A 25272-nucleotide genomic window follows, 5' to 3' on the forward strand; every position below is an offset into this window, starting at 1 on the left:
TTGACTATAAATCATAAACTAAGCATTTTTCAGCTGAAATAATGAATGTAGTCCTCTTAATTCTTGCTTCTAAAGCATACGCAAGCAGAAATTTCAATGTACAATGATGTTTTTAAAAAAAGGGTCAAAATGTGCTCCACTCGGGCTGAAAACGCTTGTTTGGAACATTTCATTAATGTTGACTATAAATCATAAACTAAGCATTTTTCAGCTGAAATAATGAATGTAGTCCTCTTAATTCTTGCTTCTAAAGCATACGCAAGCAGAAATTTCAATGTACAATGATGTTTTTAAAAAAACAGTCAAAATGTGCTCCACTCGGGCTGAAAACGCTTGTTTGGGACATGACATTAATGTTGACTATAAATCATAAACTAAGCATTTTTCAGCTGAAATAATGAATGTAGTCCTCTTAATTCTTGCTTCTAAAGCATACGCAAGCAGAAATTTCAATGTACAATGATGTTTTTAAAAAAACAGTCAAAATGTGCTCCACTCGGGCTGAAAACGCTTGTTTGGGACATGACATTAATGTTGACTATAAATCATAAACTAAGCATTTTTCAGCTGAAATAATGAATGTAGTCCTCTTAATTCTTGCTTCTAAAGCATACGCAAGCAGAAATTTCAATGTACAATGATGTTTTTAAAAAAAACAGTCAAAATGCGCTCCACTCGGGCTGAAAACGCTTGTTTGGGACATGACATTAATGTTGACTATAAATCATAAACTAAGCATTTTTCAGCTGAAATAATGAATGTAGTCCTCTTAATTCTTGCTTCTAAAGCATACGCAAGCAGAAATTTCAATGTACAATGATGTTTTTAAAAAAAGGGTCAAAATGTGCTCCACTCGGGCTGAAAACGCTTGTTTGGAACATTTCCTTAATGTTGACTATAAATCATAAACTAAGCATTTTTCAGCTGAAATAATGAATGTAGTCCTCTTAATTCTTGCTTCTAAAGCATACGCAAGCAGAAATTTCAATGTACAATGATGTTTTTAAAAAAACAGTCAAAATGTGCTCCACTCGGGCTGAAAACGCTGTTGGGGACATTTCATTAATGTTGACTACAAATCAAAAACTAAGCATTTTTCAGCTGAAATAATGAATGTAGTCCTCTTAATTCTTGCTTCTAAAGCATACGCAAGCAGAAATTTCAATGTACAATGATGTTTTTAAAAAAACAGTCAAAATGTGCTCCACTCGGGCTGAAAACGCTTGTTTGGGACATTACATTAATGTTGACTATAAATCATAAACTAAGCATTTTTCAGCTGAAATAATGAATGTAGTCCTCTTAATTCTTGCTTCTAAAGCATACGCAAAAAGAAATTTCAATGTACAATGATGTTTTTTAAAAAACGGTCAAAATGTGCTCCACTCGGGCTGAAAACGCTTGTTCGGAACATTTCCTTAATGTTGACTATAAATCATAAACTAAGCATTTTTCAGCTGAAATAATGAATGTAGTCCTCTTAATTCTTGCTTCTAAAGCATACGCAAGCAGAAATTTCAATGTACAATGATGTTTTTAAAAAAAACAGTCAAAATGCGCTCCACTCGGGCTGAAAACGCTGTTGGGGACATTTCATTAATGTTGACTACAAATCAAAAACTAAGCATTTTTCAGCTGAAATAATGAATGTAGTCCTCTTAATTCTTGCTTCTAAAGCATACGCAAAAAGAAATTTCAATGTACAATGATGTTTTTTAAAAAACGGTCAAAATGTGCTCCACTCGGGCTGAAAACGCTTGTTCGGAACATTTCCTTAATGTTGACTATAAATCATAAACTAAGCATTTTTCAGCTGAAATAATGAATGTAGTCCTCTTAATTCTTGCTTCTAAAGCATACGCAAGCAGAAATTTCAATGTACAATGATGTTTTTAAAAAAACAGTCAAAATGTGCTCCACTCGGGCTGAAAACGCTGTTGGGGACATTTCATTAATGTTGACTACAAATCAAAAACTAAGCATTTTTCAGCTGAAATAATGAATGTAGTCCTCTTAATTCTTGCTTCTAAAGCATACGCAAGCAGAAATTTCAATGTACAATGATGTTTTTAAAAAAACAGTCAAAATGTGCTCCACTCGGGCTGAAAACGCTTGTTTGGGACATTACATTAATGTTGACTATAAATCATAAACTAAGCATTTTTCAGCTGAAATAATGAATGTAGTCCTCTTAATTCTTGCTTCTAAAGCATACGCAAAAAGAAATTTCAATGTACAATGATGTTTTTTAAAAAACGGTCAAAATGTGCTCCACTCGGGCTGAAAACGCTTGTTCGGAACATTTCCTTAATGTTGACTATAAATCATAAACTAAGCATTTTTCAGCTGAAATAATGAATGTAGTCCTCTTAATTCTTGCTTCTAAAGCATACGCAAGCAGAAATTTCAATGTACAATGATGTTTTTAAAAAAAACAGTCAAAATGCGCTCCACTCGGGCTGAAAACGCTGTTGGGGACATTTCATTAATGTTGACTACAAATCAAAAACTAAGCATTTTTCAGCTGAAATAATGAATGTAGTCCTCTTAATTCTTGCTTCTAAAGCATACGCAAAAAGAAATTTCAATGTACAATGATGTTTTTTAAAAAACGGTCAAAATGTGCTCCACTCGGGCTGAAAACGCTTGTTTGGGACATGACATTAATGTTGACTATAAATCATAAACTAAGCATTTTTCAGCTGAAATAATGAATGTAGTCCTCTTAATTCTTGCTTCTAAAGCATACGCAAGCAGAAATTTCAATGTACAATGATGTTTTTAAAAAAAACAGTCAAAATGCGCTCCACTCGGGCTGAAAACGCTGTTGGGGACATTTCATTAATGTTGACTACAAATCAAAAACTAAGCATTTTTCAGCTGAAATAATGAATGTAGTCCTCTTAATTCTTGCTTCTAAAGCATACGCAAGCAGAAATTTCAATGTACAATGATGTTTTTAAAAAAAGGGTCAAAATGTGCTCCACTCGGGCTGAAAACGCTTGTTTGGAACATTTCATTAATGTTGACTATAAATCATAAACTAAGCATTTTTCAGCTGAAATAATGAATGTAGTCCTCTTAATTCTTGCTTCTAAAGCATACGCAAGCAGAAATTTCAATGTACAATGATGTTTTTAAAAAAACAGTCAAAATGTGCTCCACTCGGGCTGAAAACGCTTGTTTGGGACATGACATTAATGTTGACTATAAATCATAAACTAAGCATTTTTCAGCTGAAATAATGAATGTAGTCCTCTTAATTCTTGCTTCTAAAGCATACGCAAGCAGAAATTTCAATGTACAATGATGTTTTTAAAAAAACGGTCAAAATGTGCTCCACTCGGGCTGAAAACGCTTGTTTGGAACATTTCATTAATGTTGACTATAAATCATAAACTAAGCATTTTTCAGCTGAAATAATGAATGTAGTCCTCTTAATTCTTGCTTCTAAAGCATACGCAAGCAGAAATTTCAATGTACAATGATGTTTTTAAAAAAACAGTCAAAATGTGCTCCACTCGGGCTGAAAACGCTTGTTTGGGACATGACATTAATGTTGACTATAAATCATAAACTAAGCATTTTTCAGCTGAAATAATGAATGTAGTCCTCTTAATTCTTGCTTCTAAAGCATACGCAAGCAGAAATTTCAATGTACAATGATGTTTTTAAAAAAAGGGTCAAAATGTGCTCCACTCGGGCTGAAAACGCTTGTTTGGAACATTTCCTTAATGTTGACTATAAATCATAAACTAAGCATTTTTCAGCTGAAATAATGAATGTAGTCCTCTTAATTCTTGCTTCTAAAGCATACGCAAGCAGAAATTTCAATGTACAATGATGTTTTTAAAAAAAGGGTCAAAATGTGCTCCACTCGGGCTGAAAACGCTTGTTTGGAACATTTCCTTAATGTTGACTATAAATCATAAACTAAGCATTTTTCAGCTGAAATAATGAATGTAGTCCTCTTAATTCTTGCTTCTAAAGCATACGCAAGCAGAAATTTCAATGTACAATGATGTTTTTAAAAAAACAGTCAAAATGTGCTCCACTCGGGCTGAAAACGCTGTTGGGGACATTTCATTAATGTTGACTACAAATCAAAAACTAAGCATTTTTCAGCTGAAATAATGAATGTAGTCCTCTTAATTCTTGCTTCTAAAGCATACGCAAGCAGAAATTTCAATGTACAATGATGTTTTTTAAAAAACGGTCAAAATGTGCTCCACTTGGGCTGAAAACGCTTGTTCGGAACATTTCCTTAATGTTGACTATAAATCATAAACTAAGCATTTTTCAGCTGAAATAATGAATGTAGTCCTCTTAATTCTTGCTTCTAAAGCATACGCAAGCAGAAATTTCAATGTACAATGATGTTTTTAAAAAAAACAGTCAAAATGTGCTCCACTCGGGCTGAAAACGCTGTTGGGGACATTTCATTAATGTTGACTACAAATCAAAAACTAAGCATTTTTCAGCTGAAATAATGAATGTAGTCCTCTTAATTCTTGCTTCTAAAGCATACGCAAGCAGAAATTTCAATGTACAATGATGTTTTTAAAAAAACAGTCAAAATGTGCTCCACTCGGGCTGAAAACGCTGTTGGGGACATTTCATTAATGTTGACTACAAATCATAAACTAAGCATTTTTCAGCTGAAATAATGAATGTAGTCCTCTTAATTCTTGCTTCTAAAGCATACGCAAGCAGAAATTTCAATGTACAATGATGTTTTTAAAAAAACGGTCAAAATGTGCTCCACTCGGGCTGAAAACGCTTGTTTGGGACATGACATTAATGTTGACTATAAATCATAAACTAAGCATTTTTCAGCTGAAATAATGAATGTAGTCCTCTTAATTCTTGCTTCTAAAGCATACGCAAGCAGAAATTTCAATGTACAATGATGTTTTTAAAAAAACAGTCAAAATGTGCTCCACTCGGGCTGAAAACGCTTGTTTGGGACATTACATTAATGTTGACTATAAATCATAAACTAAGCATTTTTCAGCTGAAATAATGAATGTAGTCCTCTTAATTCTTGCTTCTAAAGCATACGCAAAAAGAAATTTCAATGTACAATGATGTTTTTTAAAAAACGGTCAAAATGTGCTCCACTCGGGCTGAAAACACTTGTTCGGAACATTTCCTTAATGTTGACTATAAATCATAAACTAAGCATTTTTCAGCTGAAATAATGAATGTAGTCCTCTTAATTCTTGCTTCTAAAGCATACGCAAGCAGAAATTTCAATGTACAATGATGTTTTTAAAAAAAACAGTCAAAATGCGCTCCACTCGGGCTGAAAACGCTGTTGGGGACATTTCATTAATGTTGACTACAAATCAAAAACTAAGCATTTTTCAGCTGAAATAATGAATGTAGTCCTCTTAATTCTTGCTTCTAAAGCATACGCAAGCAGAAATTTCAATGTACAATGATGTTTTTAAAAAAAGGGTCAAAATGTGCTCCACTCGGGCTGAAAACGCTTGTTTGGAACATTTCATTAATGTTGACTATAAATCATAAACTAAGCATTTTTCAGCTGAAATAATGAATGTAGTCCTCTTAATTCTTGCTTCTAAAGCATACGCAAGCAGAAATTTCAATGTACAATGATGTTTTTAAAAAAACAGTCAAAATGTGCTCCACGCGGGCTGAAAACGCTTGTTTGGGACATGACATTAATGTTGACTATAAATCATAAACTAAGCATTTTTCAGCTGAAATAATGAATGTAGTCCTCTTAATTCTTGCTTCTAAAGCATACGCAAGCAGAAATTTCAATGTACAATGATGTTTTTAAAAAAAGGGTCAAAATGTGCTCCACTCGGGCTGAAAACGCTTGTTTGGAACATTTCATTAATGTTGACTATAAATCATAAACTAAGCATTTTTCAGCTGAAATAATGAATGTAGTCCTCTTAATTCTTGCTTCTAAAGCATACGCAAGCAGAAATTTCAATGTACAATGATGTTTTTAAAAAAACAGTCAAAATGTGCTCCACTCGGGCTGAAAACGCTTGTTTGGGACATGACATTAATGTTGACTATAAATCATAAACTAAGCATTTTTCAGCTGAAATAATGAATGTAGTCCTCTTAATTCTTGCTTCTAAAGCATACGCAAGCAGAAATTTCAATGTACAATGATGTTTTTAAAAAAAGGGTCAAAATGTGCTCCACTCGGGCTGAAAACGCTTGTTTGGAACATTTCCTTAATGTTGACTATAAATCATAAACTAAGCATTTTTCAGCTGAAATAATGAATGTAGTCCTCTTAATTCTTGCTTCTAAAGCATACGCAAGCAGAAATTTCAATGTACAATGATGTTTTTAAAAAAACAGTCAAAATGTGCTCCACTCGGGCTGAAAACGCTGTTGGGGACATTTCATTAATGTTGACTACAAATCAAAAACTAAGCATTTTTCAGCTGAAATAATGAATGTAGTCCTCTTAATTCTTGCTTCTAAAGCATACGCAAGCAGAAATTTCAATGTACAATGATGTTTTTTAAAAAACGGTCAAAATGTGCTCCACTTGGGCTGAAAACGCTTGTTCGGAACATTTCCTTAATGTTGACTATAAATCATAAACTAAGCATTTTTCAGCTGAAATAATGAATGTAGTCCTCTTAATTCTTGCTTCTAAAGCATACGCAAGCAGAAATTTCAATGTACAATGATGTTTTTAAAAAAAACAGTCAAAATGTGCTCCACTCGGGCTGAAAACGCTGTTGGGGACATTTCATTAATGTTGACTACAAATCAAAAACTAAGCATTTTTCAGCTGAAATAATGAATGTAGTCCTCTTAATTCTTGCTTCTAAAGCATACGCAAGCAGAAATTTCAATGTACAATGATGTTTTTAAAAAAACAGTCAAAATGTGCTCCACTCGGGCTGAAAACGCTTGTTTGGGACATGACATTAATGTTGACTATAAATCATAAACTAAGCATTTTTCAGCTGAAATAATGAATGTAGTCCTCTTAATTCTTGCTTCTAAAGCATATGCAAGCAGAAATTTCAATGTACAATGATGTTTTTAAAAAAACGGTCAAAATGTGCTCCACTCGGGCTGAAAACGCTTGTTCGGAACATTTCCTTAATGTTGACTATAAATCATAAACTAAGCATTTTTCAGCTGAAATAATGAATGTAGTCCTCTTAATTCTTGCTTCTAAAGCATACGCAAGCAGAAATTTCAATGTACAATGATGTTTTTAAAAAAAACAGTCAAAATGCGCTCCACTCGGGCTGAAAACGCTTGTTTGGGACATGACATTAATGTTGACTATAAATCATAAACTAAGCATTTTTCAGCTGAAATAATGAATGTAGTCCTCTTAATTCTTGCTTCTAAAGCATACGCAAGCAGAAATTTCAATGTACAATGATGTTTTTAAAAAAAGGGTCAAAATGTGCTCCACTCGGGCTGAAAACGCTTGTTTGGAACATTTCCTTAATGTTGACTATAAATCATAAACTAAGCATTTTTCAGCTGAAATAATGAATGTAGTCCTCTTAATTCTTGCTTCTAAAGCATACGCAAGCAGAAATTTCAATGTACAATGATGTTTTTAAAAAAACAGTCAAAATGTGCTCCACTCGGGCTGAAAACGCTGTTGGGGACATTTCATTAATGTTGACTACAAATCAAAAACTAAGCATTTTTCAGCTGAAATAATGAATGTAGTCCTCTTAATTCTTGCTTCTAAAGCATACGCAAGCAGAAATTTCAATGTACAATGATGTTTTTAAAAAAACAGTCAAAATGTGCTCCACTCGGGCTGAAAACGCTTGTTTGGGACATTACATTAATGTTGACTATAAATCATAAACTAAGCATTTTTCAGCTGAAATAATGAATGTAGTCCTCTTAATTCTTGCTTCTAAAGCATACGCAAAAAGAAATTTCAATGTACAATGATGTTTTTTAAAAAACGGTCAAAATGTGCTCCACTCGGGCTGAAAACGCTTGTTCGGAACATTTCCTTAATGTTGACTATAAATCATAAACTAAGCATTTTTCAGCTGAAATAATGAATGTAGTCCTCTTAATTCTTGCTTCTAAAGCATACGCAAGCAGAAATTTCAATGTACAATGATGTTTTTAAAAAAAACAGTCAAAATGCGCTCCACTCGGGCTGAAAACGCTGTTGGGGACATTTCATTAATGTTGACTACAAATCAAAAACTAAGCATTTTTCAGCTGAAATAATGAATGTAGTCCTCTTAATTCTTGCTTCTAAAGCATACGCAAAAAGAAATTTCAATGTACAATGATGTTTTTTAAAAAACGGTCAAAATGTGCTCCACTCGGGCTGAAAACGCTTGTTCGGAACATTTCCTTAATGTTGACTATAAATCATAAACTAAGCATTTTTCAGCTGAAATAATGAATGTAGTCCTCTTAATTCTTGCTTCTAAAGCATACGCAAGCAGAAATTTCAATGTACAATGATGTTTTTAAAAAAACAGTCAAAATGTGCTCCACTCGGGCTGAAAACGCTGTTGGGGACATTTCATTAATGTTGACTACAAATCAAAAACTAAGCATTTTTCAGCTGAAATAATGAATGTAGTCCTCTTAATTCTTGCTTCTAAAGCATACGCAAGCAGAAATTTCAATGTACAATGATGTTTTTAAAAAAACAGTCAAAATGTGCTCCACTCGGGCTGAAAACGCTTGTTTGGGACATTACATTAATGTTGACTATAAATCATAAACTAAGCATTTTTCAGCTGAAATAATGAATGTAGTCCTCTTAATTCTTGCTTCTAAAGCATACGCAAAAAGAAATTTCAATGTACAATGATGTTTTTTAAAAAACGGTCAAAATGTGCTCCACTCGGGCTGAAAACGCTTGTTCGGAACATTTCCTTAATGTTGACTATAAATCATAAACTAAGCATTTTTCAGCTGAAATAATGAATGTAGTCCTCTTAATTCTTGCTTCTAAAGCATACGCAAGCAGAAATTTCAATGTACAATGATGTTTTTAAAAAAAACAGTCAAAATGCGCTCCACTCGGGCTGAAAACGCTGTTGGGGACATTTCATTAATGTTGACTACAAATCAAAAACTAAGCATTTTTCAGCTGAAATAATGAATGTAGTCCTCTTAATTCTTGCTTCTAAAGCATACGCAAAAAGAAATTTCAATGTACAATGATGTTTTTTAAAAAACGGTCAAAATGTGCTCCACTCGGGCTGAAAACGCTTGTTTGGGACATGACATTAATGTTGACTATAAATCATAAACTAAGCATTTTTCAGCTGAAATAATGAATGTAGTCCTCTTAATTCTTGCTTCTAAAGCATACGCAAGCAGAAATTTCAATGTACAATGATGTTTTTAAAAAAAACAGTCAAAATGCGCTCCACTCGGGCTGAAAACGCTGTTGGGGACATTTCATTAATGTTGACTACAAATCAAAAACTAAGCATTTTTCAGCTGAAATAATGAATGTAGTCCTCTTAATTCTTGCTTCTAAAGCATACGCAAGCAGAAATTTCAATGTACAATGATGTTTTTAAAAAAAGGGTCAAAATGTGCTCCACTCGGGCTGAAAACGCTTGTTTGGAACATTTCATTAATGTTGACTATAAATCATAAACTAAGCATTTTTCAGCTGAAATAATGAATGTAGTCCTCTTAATTCTTGCTTCTAAAGCATACGCAAGCAGAAATTTCAATGTACAATGATGTTTTTAAAAAAACAGTCAAAATGTGCTCCACTCGGGCTGAAAACGCTTGTTTGGGACATGACATTAATGTTGACTATAAATCATAAACTAAGCATTTTTCAGCTGAAATAATGAATGTAGTCCTCTTAATTCTTGCTTCTAAAGCATACGCAAGCAGAAATTTCAATGTACAATGATGTTTTTAAAAAAACGGTCAAAATGTGCTCCACTCGGGCTGAAAACGCTTGTTTGGAACATTTCATTAATGTTGACTATAAATCATAAACTAAGCATTTTTCAGCTGAAATAATGAATGTAGTCCTCTTAATTCTTGCTTCTAAAGCATACGCAAGCAGAAATTTCAATGTACAATGATGTTTTTAAAAAAACAGTCAAAATGTGCTCCACTCGGGCTGAAAACGCTTGTTTGGGACATGACATTAATGTTGACTATAAATCATAAACTAAGCATTTTTCAGCTGAAATAATGAATGTAGTCCTCTTAATTCTTGCTTCTAAAGCATACGCAAGCAGAAATTTCAATGTACAATGATGTTTTTAAAAAAAGGGTCAAAATGTGCTCCACTCGGGCTGAAAACGCTTGTTTGGAACATTTCCTTAATGTTGACTATAAATCATAAACTAAGCATTTTTCAGCTGAAATAATGAATGTAGTCCTCTTAATTCTTGCTTCTAAAGCATACGCAAGCAGAAATTTCAATGTACAATGATGTTTTTAAAAAAAGGGTCAAAATGTGCTCCACTCGGGCTGAAAACGCTTGTTTGGAACATTTCCTTAATGTTGACTATAAATCATAAACTAAGCATTTTTCAGCTGAAATAATGAATGTAGTCCTCTTAATTCTTGCTTCTAAAGCATACGCAAGCAGAAATTTCAATGTACAATGATGTTTTTAAAAAAAGGGTCAAAATGTGCTCCACTCGGGCTGAAAACGCTTGTTTGGGACATGACATTAATGTTGACTATAAATCATAAACTAAGCATTTTTCAGCTGAAATAATGAATGTAGTCCTCTTAATTCTTGCTTCTAAAGCATACGCAAGCAGAAATTTCAATGTACAATGATGTTTTTAAAAAAACAGTCAAAATGTGCTCCACTCGGGCTGAAAACGCTTGTTTGGGACATGACATTAATGTTGACTATAAATCATAAACTAAGCATTTTTCAGCTGAAATAATGAATGTAGTCCTCTTAATTCTTGCTTCTAAAGCATACGCAAACAGAAATTTCAATGTACAATGATGTTTTTAAAAAAACGGTCAAAATGTGCTCCACTCGGGCTGAAAACGCTTGTTCGGAACATTTCCTTAATGTTGACTATAAATCATAAACTAAGCATTTTTCAGCTGAAATAATGAATGTAGTCCTCTTAATTCTTGCTTCTAAAGCATACGCAAGCAGAAATTTCAATGTACAATGATGTTTTTAAAAAAAACAGTCAAAATGCGCTCCACTCGGGCTGAAAACGCTGTTGGGGACATTTCATTAATGTTGACTATAAATCATAAACTAAGCATTTTTCAGCTGAAATAATGAATGTAGTCCTCTTAATTCTTGCTTCTAAAGCATACGCAAGCAGAAATTTCAATGTACAATGATGTTTTTAAAAAAACGGTCAAAATGTGCTCCACTCGGGCTGAAAACGCTTGTTTGGGACATGACATTAATGTTGACTATAAATCATAAACTAAGCATTTTTCAGCTGAAATAATGAATGTAGTCCTCTTAATTCTTGCTTCTAAAGCATACGCAAGCAGAAATTTCAATGTACAATGATGTTTTTAAAAAAACAGTCAAAATGTGCTCCACTCGGGCTGAAAACGCTTGTTTGGGACATTACATTAATGTTGACTATAAATCATAAACTAAGCATTTTTCAGCTGAAATAATGAATGTAGTCCTCTTAATTCTTGCTTCTAAAGCATACGCAAAAAGAAATTTCAATGTACAATGATGTTTTTTAAAAAACGGTCAAAATGTGCTCCACTCGGGCTGAAAACGCTTGTTCGGAACATTTCCTTAATGTTGACTATAAATCATAAACTAAGCATTTTTCAGCTGAAATAATGAATGTAGTCCTCTTAATTCTTGCTTCTAAAGCATACGCAAGCAGAAATTTCAATGTACAATGATGTTTTTAAAAAAAACAGTCAAAATGCGCTCCACTCGGGCTGAAAACGCTGTTGGGGACATTTCATTAATGTTGACTACAAATCAAAAACTAAGCATTTTTCAGCTGAAATAATGAATGTAGTCCTCTTAATTCTTGCTTCTAAAGCATACGCAAGCAGAAATTTCAATGTACAATGATGTTTTTAAAAAAAGGGTCAAAATGTGCTCCACTCGGGCTGAAAACGCTTGTTTGGAACATTTCATTAATGTTGACTATAAATCATAAACTAAGCATTTTTCAGCTGAAATAATGAATGTAGTCCTCTTAATTCTTGCTTCTAAAGCATACGCAAGCAGAAATTTCAATGTACAATGATGTTTTTAAAAAAACAGTCAAAATGTGCTCCACGCGGGCTGAAAACGCTTGTTTGGGACATGACATTAATGTTGACTATAAATCATAAACTAAGCATTTTTCAGCTGAAATAATGAATGTAGTCCTCTTAATTCTTGCTTCTAAAGCATACGCAAGCAGAAATTTCAATGTACAATGATGTTTTTAAAAAAAGGGTCAAAATGTGCTCCACTCGGGCTGAAAACGCTTGTTTGGAACATTTCATTAATGTTGACTATAAATCATAAACTAAGCATTTTTCAGCTGAAATAATGAATGTAGTCCTCTTAATTCTTGCTTCTAAAGCATACGCAAGCAGAAATTTCAATGTACAATGATGTTTTTAAAAAAACAGTCAAAATGTGCTCCACTCGGGCTGAAAACGCTTGTTTGGGACATGACATTAATGTTGACTATAAATCATAAACTAAGCATTTTTCAGCTGAAATAATGAATGTAGTCCTCTTAATTCTTGCTTCTAAAGCATACGCAAGCAGAAATTTCAATGTACAATGATGTTTTTAAAAAAAGGGTCAAAATGTGCTCCACTCGGGCTGAAAACGCTTGTTTGGAACATTTCCTTAATGTTGACTATAAATCATAAACTAAGCATTTTTCAGCTGAAATAATGAATGTAGTCCTCTTAATTCTTGCTTCTAAAGCATACGCAAGCAGAAATTTCAATGTACAATGATGTTTTTAAAAAAACAGTCAAAATGTGCTCCACTCGGGCTGAAAACGCTTGTTTGGGACATGACATTAATGTTGACTATAAATCATAAACTAAGCATTTTTCAGCTGAAATAATGAATGTAGTCCTCTTAATTCTTGCTTCTAAAGCATACGCAAGCAGAAATTTCAATGTACAATAATGTTTTTAAAAAAACAGTCAAAATGTGCTCCACTCGGGCTGAAAACGCTGTTGGGGACATTTCATTAATGTTGACTATAAATCATAAACTAAGCATTTTTCAGCTGAAATAATGAATGTAGTCCTCTTAATTCTTGCTTCTAAAGCATACGCAAGCAGAAATTTCAATGTACAATGATGTTTTTAAAAAAACGGTCAAAATGTGCTCCACTCGGGCTGAAAACGCTTGTTCGGAACATTTCCTTAATGTTGACTATAAATCATAAACTAAGCATTTTTCAGCTGAAATAATGAATGTAGTCCTCTTAATTCTTGCTTCTAAAGCATACGCAAGCAGAAATTTCAATGTACAATGATGTTTTTAAAAAAACAGTCAAAATGTGCTCCACTCGGGCTGAAAACGCTGTTGGGGACATTTCATTAATGTTGACTACAAATCAAAAACTAAGCATTTTTCAGCTGAAATAATGAATGTAGTCCTCTTAATTCTTGCTTCTAAAGCATACGCAAGCAGAAATTTCAATGTACAATGATGTTTTTAAAAAAACAGTCAAAATGTGCTCCACTCGGGCTGAAAACGCTTGTTTGGGACATGACATTAATGTTGACTATAAATCATAAACTAAGCATTTTTCAGCTGAAATAATGAATGTAGTCCTCTTAATTCTTGCTTCTAAAGCATATGCAAGCAGAAATTTCAATGTACAATGATGTTTTTAAAAAAACGGTCAAAATGTGCTCCACTCGGGCTGAAAACGCTTGTTCGGAACATTTCCTTAATGTTGACTATAAATCATAAACTAAGCATTTTTCAGCTGAAATAATGAATGTAGTCCTCTTAATTCTTGCTTCTAAAGCATACGCAAGCAGAAATTTCAATGTACAATGATGTTTTTAAAAAAAACAGTCAAAATGCGCTCCACTCGGGCTGAAAACGCTTGTTTGGGACATGACATTAATGTTGACTATAAATCATAAACTAAGCATTTTTCAGCTGAAATAATGAATGTAGTCCTCTTAATTCTTGCTTCTAAAGCATACGCAAGCAGAAATTTCAATGTACAATGATGTTTTTAAAAAAAGGGTCAAAATGTGCTCCACTCGGGCTGAAAACGCTTGTTTGGAACATTTCCTTAATGTTGACTATAAATCATAAACTAAGCATTTTTCAGCTGAAATAATGAATGTAGTCCTCTTAATTCTTGCTTCTAAAGCATACGCAAGCAGAAATTTCAATGTACAATGATGTTTTTAAAAAAACAGTCAAAATGTGCTCCACTCGGGCTGAAAACGCTGTTGGGGACATTTCATTAATGTTGACTACAAATCAAAAACTAAGCATTTTTCAGCTGAAATAATGAATGTAGTCCTCTTAATTCTTGCTTCTAAAGCATACGCAAGCAGAAATTTCAATGTACAATGATGTTTTTAAAAAAACAGTCAAAATGTGCTCCACTCGGGCTGAAAACGCTTGTTTGGGACATTACATTAATGTTGACTATAAATCATAAACTAAGCATTTTTCAGCTGAAATAATGAATGTAGTCCTCTTAATTCTTGCTTCTAAAGCATACGCAAAAAGAAATTTCAATGTACAATGATGTTTTTTAAAAAACGGTCAAAATGTGCTCCACTCGGGCTGAAAACGCTTGTTCGGAACATTTCCTTAATGTTGACTATAAATCATAAACTAAGCATTTTTCAGCTGAAATAATGAATGTAGTCCTCTTAATTCTTGCTTCTAAAGCATACGCAAGCAGAAATTTCAATGTACAATGATGTTTTTAAAAAAAACAGTCAAAATGCGCTCCACTCGGGCTGAAAACGCTGTTGGGGACATTTCATTAATGTTGACTACAAATCAAAAACTAAGCATTTTTCAGCTGAAATAATGAATGTAGTCCTCTTAATTCTTGCTTCTAAAGCATACGCAAAAAGAAATTTCAATGTACAATGATGTTTTTTAAAAAACGGTCAAAATGTGCTCCACTCGGGCTGAAAACGCTTGTTCGGAACATTTCCTTAATGTTGACTATAAATCATAAACTAAGCATTTTTCAGCTGAAATAATGAATGTAGTCCTCTTAATTCTTGCTTCTAAAGCATACGCAAGCAGAAATTTCAATGTACAATGATGTTTTTAAAAAAACAGTCAAAATGTGCTCCACTCGGGCTGAAAACGCTGTTGGGGACATTTCATTAATGTTGACTACAAATCAAAAACTAAGCATTTTTCAGCTGAAATAATGAATGTAGTCCTCTTAATTCTTGCTTCTAAAGCATACGCAAGCAGAAATTTCAATGTACAATGATGTTTTTAAAAAAACAGTCAAAATGTGCTCCACTCGGGCTGAAAACGCTTGTTTGGGACATTACATTAATGTTGACTATAAATCATAAACTAAGCATTTTTCAGCTGAAATAATGAATGTAGTCCTCTTAATTCTTGCTTCTAAAGCATACGCAAAAAGAAATTTCAATGTACAATGATGTTTTTTAAAAAACGGTCAAAATGTGCTCCACTCGGGCTGAAAACGCTTGTTCGGAACATTTCCTTAATGTTGACTATAAATCATAAACTAAGCATTTTTCAGCTGAAATAATGAATGTAGTCCTCTTAATTCTTGCTTCTAAAGCATACGCAAGCAGAAATTTCAATGTACAATGATGTTTTTAAAAAAAACAGTCAAAATGCGCTCCACTCGGGCTGAAAACGCTGTTGGGGACATTTCATTAATGTTGACTACAAATCAAAAACTAAGCATTTTTCAGCTGAAATAATGAATGTAGTCCTCTTAATTCTTGCTTCTAAAGCATACGCAAAAAGAAATTTCAATGTACAATGATGTTTTTTAAAAAACGGTCAAAATGTGCTCCACTCGGGCTGAAAACGCTTGTTTGGGACATGACATTAATGTTGACTATAAATCATAAACTAAGCATTTTTCAGCTGAAATAATGAATGTAGTCCTCTTAATTCTTGCTTCTAAAGCATACGCAAGCAGAAATTTCAATGTACAATGATGTTTTTAAAAAAAACAGTCAAAATGCGCTCCACTCGGGCTGAAAACGCTGTTGGGGACATTTCATTAATGTTGACTACAAATCAAAAACTAAGCATTTTTCAGCTGAAATAATGAATGTAGTCCTCTTAATTCTTGCTTCTAAAGCATACGCAAGCAGAAATTTCAATGTACAATGATGTTTTTAAAAAAAGGGTCAAAATGTGCTCCACTCGGGCTGAAAACGCTTGTTTGGAACATTTCATTAATGTTGACTATAAATCATAAACTAAGCATTTTTCAGCTGAAATAATGAATGTAGTCCTCTTAATTCTTGCTTCTAAAGCATACGCAAGCAGAAATTTCAATGTACAATGATGTTTTTAAAAAAACAGTCAAAATGTGCTCCACTCGGGCTGAAAACGCTGTTGGGGACATTTCATTAATGTTGACTACAAATCAAAAACTAAGCATTTTTCAGCTGAAATAATGAATGTAGTCCTCTTAATTCTTGCTTCTAAAGCATACGCAAGCAGAAATTTCAATGTACAATGATGTTTTTAAAAAAACAGTCAAAATGTGCTCCACTCGGGCTGAAAACGCTTGTTTGGGACATTACATTAATGTTGACTATAAATCATAAACTAAGCATTTTTCAGCTGAAATAATGAATGTAGTCCTCTTAATTCTTGCTTCTAAAGCATACGCAAAAAGAAATTTCAATGTACAATGATGTTTTTTAAAAAACGGTCAAAATGTGCTCCACTCGGGCTGAAAACGCTTGTTCGGAACATTTCCTTAATGTTGACTATAAATCATAAACTAAGCATTTTTCAGCTGAAATAATGAATGTAGTCCTCTTAATTCTTGCTTCTAAAGCATACGCAAGCAGAAATTTCAATGTACAATGATGTTTTTAAAAAAAACAGTCAAAATGCGCTCCACTCGGGCTGAAAACGCTGTTGGGGACATTTCATTAATGTTGACTACAAATCAAAAACTAAGCATTTTTCAGCTGAAATAATGAATGTAGTCCTCTTAATTCTTGCTTCTAAAGCATACGCAAAAAGAAATTTCAATGTACAATGATGTTTTTTAAAAAACGGTCAAAATGTGCTCCACTCGGGCTGAAAACGCTTGTTTGGGACATGACATTAATGTTGACTATAAATCATAAACTAAGCATTTTTCAGCTGAAATAATGAATGTAGTCCTCTTAATTCTTGCTTCTAAAGCATACGCAAGCAGAAATTTCAATGTACAATGATGTTTTTAAAAAAAACAGTCAAAATGCGCTCCACTCGGGCTGAAAACGCTGTTGGGGACATTTCATTAATGTTGACTACAAATCAAAAACTAAGCATTTTTCAGCTGAAATAATGAATGTAGTCCTCTTAATTCTTGCTTCTAAAGCATACGCAAGCAGAAATTTCAATGTACAATGATGTTTTTAAAAAAAGGGTCAAAATGTGCTCCACTCGGGCTGAAAACGCTTGTTTGGAACATTTCATTAATGTTGACTATAAATCATAAACTAAGCATTTTTCAGCTGAAATAATGAATGTAGTCCTCTTAATTCTTGCTTCTAAAGCATACGCAAGCAGAAATTTCAATGTACAATGATGTTTTTAAAAAAACAGTCAAAATGTGCTCCACTCGGGCTGAAAACGCTTGTTTGGGACATGACATTAATGTTGACTATAAATCATAAACTAAGCATTTTTCAGCTGAAATAATGAATGTAGTCCTCTTAATTCTTGCTTCTAAAGCATACGCAAGCAGAAATTTCAATGTACAATGATGTTTTTAAAAAAAGGGTCAAAATGTGCTCCACTCGGGCTGAAAACGCTTGTTTGGAACATTTCCTTAATGTTGACTATAAATCATAAACTAAGCATTTTTCAGCTGAAATAATGAATGTAGTCCTCTTAATTCTTGCTTCTAAAGCATACGCAAGCAGAAATTTCAATGTACAATGATGTTTTTAAAAAAACAGTCAAAATGTGCTCCACTCGGGCTGAAAACGCTTGTTTGGGACATGACATTAATGTTGACTATAAATCATAAACTAAGCATTTTTCAGCTGAAATAATGAATGTAGTCCTCTTAATTCTTGCTTCTAAAGCATACGCAAGCAGAAATTTCAATGTAAAATGATGTTTTTAAAAAAAGGGTCAAAATGTGCTCCACTCGGGCTGAAAACGCTTGTTTGGAACATTTCCTTAATGTTGACTATAAATCATAAACTAAGCATTTTTCAGCTGAAATAATGAATGTAGTCCTCTTAATTCTTGCTTCTAAAGCATACGCAAGCAGAAATTTCAATGTACAATGATGTTTTTAAAAAAACAGTCAAAATGTGCTCCACTCGGGCTGAAAACGCTTGTTTGGGACATGACATTAATGTTGACTATAAATCATAAACTAAGCATTTTTCAGCTGAAATAATGAATGTAGTCCTCTTAATTCTTGCTTCTAAAGCATACGCAAACAGAAATTTCAATGTACAATGATGTTTTTAAAAAAACGGTCAAAATGTGCTCCACTCGGGCTGAAAACGCTTGTTCGGAACATTTCCTTAATGTTGACTATAAATCATAAACTAAGCATTTTTCAGCTGAAATAATGAATGTAGTCCTCTTAATTCTTGCTTCTAAAGCATACGCAAGCAGAAATTTCAATGTACAATGATGTTTTTAAAAAAAACAGTCAAAATGCGCTCCACTCGGGCTGAAAACGCTGTTGGGGACATTTCATTAATGTTGACTATAAATCATAAACTAAGCATTTTTCAGCTGAAATAATGAATGTAGTCCTCTTAATTCTTGCTTCTAAAGCATACGCAAGCAGAAATTTCAATGTACAATGATGTTTTTAAAAAAACGGTCAAAATGTGCTCCACTCGGGCTGAAAACGCTTGTTTGGGACATGACATTAATGTTGACTATAAATCATAAACTAAGCATTTTTCAGCTGAAATAATGAATGTAGTCCTCTTAATTCTTGCTTCTAAAGCATACGCAAGCAGAAATTTCAATGTACAATGATGTTTTTAAAAAAACAGTCAAAATGTGCTCCACTCGGGCTGAAAACGCTTGTTTGGGACATTACATTAATGTTGACTATAAATCATAAACTAAGCATTTTTCAGCTGAAATAATGAATGTAGTCCTCTTAATTCTTGCTTCTAAAGCATACGCAAAAAGAAATTTCAATGTACAATGATGTTTTTTAAAAAACGGTCAAAATGTGCTCCACTCGGGCTGAAAACGCTTGTTCGGAACATTTCCTTAATGTTGACTATAAATCATAAACTAAGCATTTTTCAGCTGAAATAATGAATGTAGTCCTCTTAATTCTTGCTTCTAAAGCATACGCAAGCAGAAATTTCAATGTACAATGATGTTTTTAAAAAAAACAGTCAAAATGCGCTCCACTCGGGCTGAAAACGCTGTTGGGGACATTTCATTAATGTTGACTACAAATCAAAAACTAAGCATTTTTCAGCTGAAATAATGAATGTAGTCCTCTTAATTCTTGCTTCTAAAGCATACGCAAGCAGAAATTTCAATGTACAATGATGTTTTTAAAAAAAGGGTCAAAATGTGCTCCACTCGGGCTGAAAACGCTTGTTTGGAACATTTCATTAATGTTGACTATAAATCATAAACTAAGCATTTTTCAGCTGAAATAATGAATGTAGTCCTCTTAATTCTTGCTTCTAAAGCATACGCAAGCAGAAATTTCAATGTACAATGATGTTTTTAAAAAAACAGTCAAAATGTGCTCCACGCGGGCTGAAAACGCTTGTTTGGGACATGACATTAATGTTGACTATAAATCATAAACTAAGCATTTTTCAGCTGAAATAATGAATGTAGTCCTCTTAATTCTTGCTTCTAAAGCATACGCAAGCAGAAATTTCAATGTACAATGATGTTTTTAAAAAAAGGGTCAAAATGTGCTCCACTCGGGCTGAAAACGCTTGTTTGGAACATTTCATTAATGTTGACTATAAATCATAAACTAAGCATTTTTCAGCTGAAATAATGAATGTAGTCCTCTTAATTCTTGCTTCTAAAGCATACGCAAGCAGAAATTTCAATGTACAATGATGTTTTTAAAAAAACAGTCAAAATGTGCTCCACTCGGGCTGAAAACGCTTGTTTGGGACATGACATTAATGTTGACTATAAATCATAAACTAAGCATTTTTCAGCTGAAATAATGAATGTAGTCCTCTTAATTCTTGCTTCTAAAGCATACGCAAGCAGAAATTTCAATGTACAATGATGTTTTTAAAAAAAGGGTCAAAATGTGCTCCACTCGGGCTGAAAACGCTTGTTTGGAACATTTCCTTAATGTTGACTATAAATCATAAACTAAGCATTTTTCAGCTGAAATAATGAATGTAGTCCTCTTAATTCTTGCTTCTAAAGCATACGCAAGCAGAAATTTCAATGTACAATGATGTTTTTAAAAAAACAGTCAAAATGTGCTCCACTCGGGCTGAAAACGCTTGTTTGGGACATGACATTAATGTTGACTATAAATCATAAACTAAGCATTTTTCAGCTGAAATAATGAATGTAGTCCTCTTAATTCTTGCTTCTAAAGCATACGCAAGCAGAAATTTCAATGTACAATGATGTTTTTAAAAAAACAGTCAAAATGTGCTCCACTCGGGCTGAAAACGCTGTTGGGGACATTTCATTAATGTTGACTATAAATCATAAACTAAGCATTTTTCAGCTGAAATAATGAATGTAGTCCTCTTAATTCTTGCTTCTAAAGCATACGCAAGCAGAAATTTCAATGTACAATGATGTTTTTAAAAAAACAGTCAAAATGTGCTCCACTCGGGCTGAAAACGCTTGTTTGGGACATTACATTAATGTTGACTATAAATCATAAACTAAGCATTTTTCAGCTGAAATAATGAATGTAGTCCTCTTAATTCTTGCTTCTAAAGCATACGCAAACAGAAATTTCAATGTACAATGATGTTTTTAAAAAAACGGTCAAAATGTGCTCCACTCGGGCTGAAAACGCTTGTTCGGAACATTTCCTTAATGTTGACTATAAATCATAAACTAAGCATTTTTCAGCTGAAATAATGAATGTAGTCCTCTTAATTCTTGCTTCTAAAGCATACGCAAGCAGAAATTTCAATGTACAATGATGTTTTTAAAAAAAACAGTCAAAATGCGCTCCACTCGGGCTGAAAACGCTGTTGGGGACATTTCATTAATGTTGACTATAAATCATAAACTAAGCATTTTTCAGCTGAAATAATGAATGTAGTCCTCTTAATTCTTGCTTCTAAAGCATACGCAAGCAGAAATTTCAATGTACAATGATGTTTTTAAAAAAACGGTCAAAATGTGCTCCACTCGGGCTGAAAACGCTTGTTCGGAACATTTCCTTAATGTTGACTATAAATCATAAACTAAGCATTTTTCAGCTGAAATAATGAATGTAGTCCTCTTAATTCTTGCTTCTAAAGCATACGCAAGCAGAAATTTCAATGTACAATGATGTTTTTAAAAAAACAGTCAAAATGTGCTCCACTCGGGCTGAAAACGCTGTTGGGGACATTTCATTAATGTTGACTACAAATCAAAAACTAAGCATTTTTCAGCTGAAATAATGAATGTAGTCCTCTTAATTCTTGCTTCTAAAGCATACGCAAGCAGAAATTTCAATGTACAATGATGTTTTTAAAAAAACGGTCAAAATGTGCTCCACTCGGGCTGAAAACGCTTGTTCGGAACATTTCCTTAATGTTGACTATAAATCATAAACTAAGCATTTTTCAGCTGAAATAATGAATGTAGTCCTCTTAATTCTTGCTTCTAAAGCATACGCAAGCAGAAATTTCAATGTACAATGATGTTTTTAAAAAAACAGTCAAAATGTGCTCCACTCGGGCTGAAAACGCTGTTGGGGACATTTCATTAATGTTGACTACAAATCAAAAACTAAGCATTTTTCAGCTGAAATAACGAATGTAGTCCTCTTAATTCTTGCTTCTAAAGCATACGCAAGCAGAAATTTCAATGTACAATGATGTTTTTAAAAAAACAGTCAAAATGTGCTCCACTCGGGCTGAAAACGCTGTTGGGGACATTTCATTAATGTTGACTATAAATCATAAACTAAGCATTTTTCAGCTGAAATAATGAATGTAGTCCTCTTAATTCTTGCTTCTAAAGCATACGCAAGCAGAAATTTCAATGTACAATGATGTTTTTAAAAAAAGGGTCAAAATGTGCTCCACTCGGGCTGAAAACGCTTGTTTGGAACATTTCATTAATGTTGACTATAAATCATAAACTAAGCATTTTTCAGCTGAAATAATGAATGTAGTCCTCTTAATTCTTGCTTCTAAAGCATACGCAAGCAGAAATTTCAATGTACAATGATGTTTTTAAAAAAACAGTCAAAATGTGCTCCACTCGGGCTGAAAACGCTTGTTTGGGACATGACATTAATGTTGACTATAAATCATAAACTAAGCATTTTTCAGCTGAAATAATGAAAGTAGTCCTCTTAATTCTTGCTTCTAAAGCATACGCAAGCAGAAATTTCAATGTACAATGATGTTTTTAAAAAAAGGGTCAAAATGTGCTCCACTCGGGCTGAAAACGCTTGTTTGGAACATTTCATTAATGTTGACTATAAATCATAAACTAAGCATTTTTCAGCTGAAATAATGAATGTAGTCCTCTTAATTCTTGCTTCTAAAGCATACGCAAGCAGAAATTTCAATGTACAATGATGTTTTTAAAAAAACGGTCAAAATGTGCTCCACTCGGGCTGAAAACGCTTGTTTGGGACATGACATTAATGTTGACTATAAATCATAAACTAAGCATTTTTCAGCTGAAATAATGAATGTAGTCCTCTTAATTCTTGCTTCTAAAGCATACGCAAGCAGAAATTTCAATGTACAATGATGTTTTTAAAAAAAGGGTCAAAATGTGCTCCACTCGGGCTGAAAACGCTTGTTTGGAACATTTCATTAATGTTGACTATAAATCAAAAACTAAGCATTTTTCAGCTGAAATAATGAATGTAGTCCTCTTAATTCTTGCTTCTAAAGCATACGCAAGCAGAAATTTCAATGTACAATGATGTTTTTAAAAAAAACAGTCAAAATGTGCTCCACTCGGGCTGAAAACGCTGTTGGGGACATTTCATTAATGTTGACTATAAATCATAAACTAAGCATTTTTCAGCTGAAATAATGAATGTAGTCCTCTTAATTCTTGCTTCTAAAGCATACGCAAGCAGAAATTTCAATGTACAATGATGTTTTTAAAAAAACGGTCAAAATGTGCTCCACTCGGGCTGAAAACGCTTATTCGGAACATTTCCTTAATGTTGACTATAAATCATAAACTAAGCATTTTTCAGCTGAAATAATGAATGTAGTCCTCTTAATTCTTGCTTCTAAAGCATACGCAAGCAGAAATTTCAATGTACAATGATGTTTTTAAAAAAAAACAGTCAAAATGTGCTCCACTCGGGCTGAAAACGCTGTTGGGGACATTTCATTAATGTTGACTACAAATCAAAAACTAAGCATTTTTCAGCTGAAATAATGAATGTAGTCCTCTTAATTCTTGCTTCTAAAGCATACGCAAGCAGAAATTTCAATGTACAATGATGTTTTTAAAAAAACAGTCAAAATGTGCTCCACTCGGGCTGAAAACGCTGTTGGGGACATTTCATTAATGTTGACTATAAATCATAAACTAAGCATTTTTCAGCTGAAATAATGAATGTAGTCCTCTTAATTCTTGCTTCTAAAGCATACGCAAGCAGAAATTTCAATGTACAATGATGTTTTTAAAAAAACAGTCAAAATGTGCTCCACTCGGGCTGAAAACGCTTGTTTGGGACATTACATTAATGTTGACTATAAATCATAAACTAAGCATTTTTCAGCTGAAATAATGAATGTAGTCCTCTTAATTCTTGCTTCTAAAGCATACGCAAACAGAAATTTCAATGTACAATGATGTTTTTTAAAAAACGGTCAAAATGTGCTCCACTCGGGCTGAAAACGCTTGTTTGGAACATTTCATTAATGTTGACTATAAATCATAAACTAAGCATTTTTCAGCTGAAATAATGAATGTAGTCCTCTTAATTCTTGCTTCTAAAGCATACGCAAGCAGAAATTTCAATGTACAATGATGTTTTTAAAAAAACAGTCAAAATGTGCTCCACTCGGGCTGAAAACGCTGTTGGGGACATTTCATTAATGTTGACTATAAATCATAAACTAAGCATTTTTCAGCTGAAATAATGAATGTAGTCCTCTTAATTCTTGCTTCTAAAGCATACGCAAGCAGAAATTTCAATGTACAATGATGTTTTTAAAAAAAACAGTCAAAATGTGCTCCACTCGGGCTGAAAACGCTGTTGGGAACATTTCATTAATGTTGACTATAAATCAAAAACTAAGCATTTTTCAGCTGAAATAATGAATGTAGTCCTCTTAATTCTTGCTTCTAAAGCATACGCAAGCAGAAATTTGAATGTACAATGATGTTTTTAAAAAAACAGTCAAAATGTGCTCCACTCGGGCTGAAAACGCTGTTGGGGACATTTCATTAATGTTGACTATAAATCATAAACTAAGCATTTTTCAGCTGAAATAATGAATGTAGTCCTCTTAATTCTTGCTTCTAAAGCATACGCAAGCAGAAATTTCAATGTACAATGATGTTTTTAAAAAAACAGTCAAAATGTGCTCCACTCGGGCTGAAAACGCTGTTGGGGACATTTCATTAATGTTGACTATAAATCATAAACTAAGCATTTTTCAGCTGAAATAATGAATGTAGTCCTCTTAATTCTTGCTTCTAAAGCATACGCAAGCAGAAATTTCAATGTACAATGATGTTTTTAAAAAAACAGTCAAAATGTGCTCCACTCGGGCTGAAAACGCTTGTTTGGGACATTACATTAATGTTGACTATAAATCATAAACTAAGCATTTTTCAGCTGAAATAATGAATGTAGTCCTCTTAATTCTTGCTTCTAAAGCATACGCAAACAGAAATTTCAATGTACAATGATGTTTTTAAAAAAACGGTCAAAATGTGCTCCACTCGGGCTGAAAACGCTTGTTCGGAACATTTCCTTAATGTTGACTATAAAT

Source organism: Hippichthys cyanospilos, chromosome 20 (genome assembly GCF_059441005.1).
Source record: "Hippichthys cyanospilos isolate Australia breed blue-spotted pipefish chromosome 20, RoL_Hcya_1.0, whole genome shotgun sequence".
Taxonomy (NCBI): domain Eukaryota; kingdom Metazoa; phylum Chordata; class Actinopteri; order Syngnathiformes; family Syngnathidae; genus Hippichthys; species Hippichthys cyanospilos.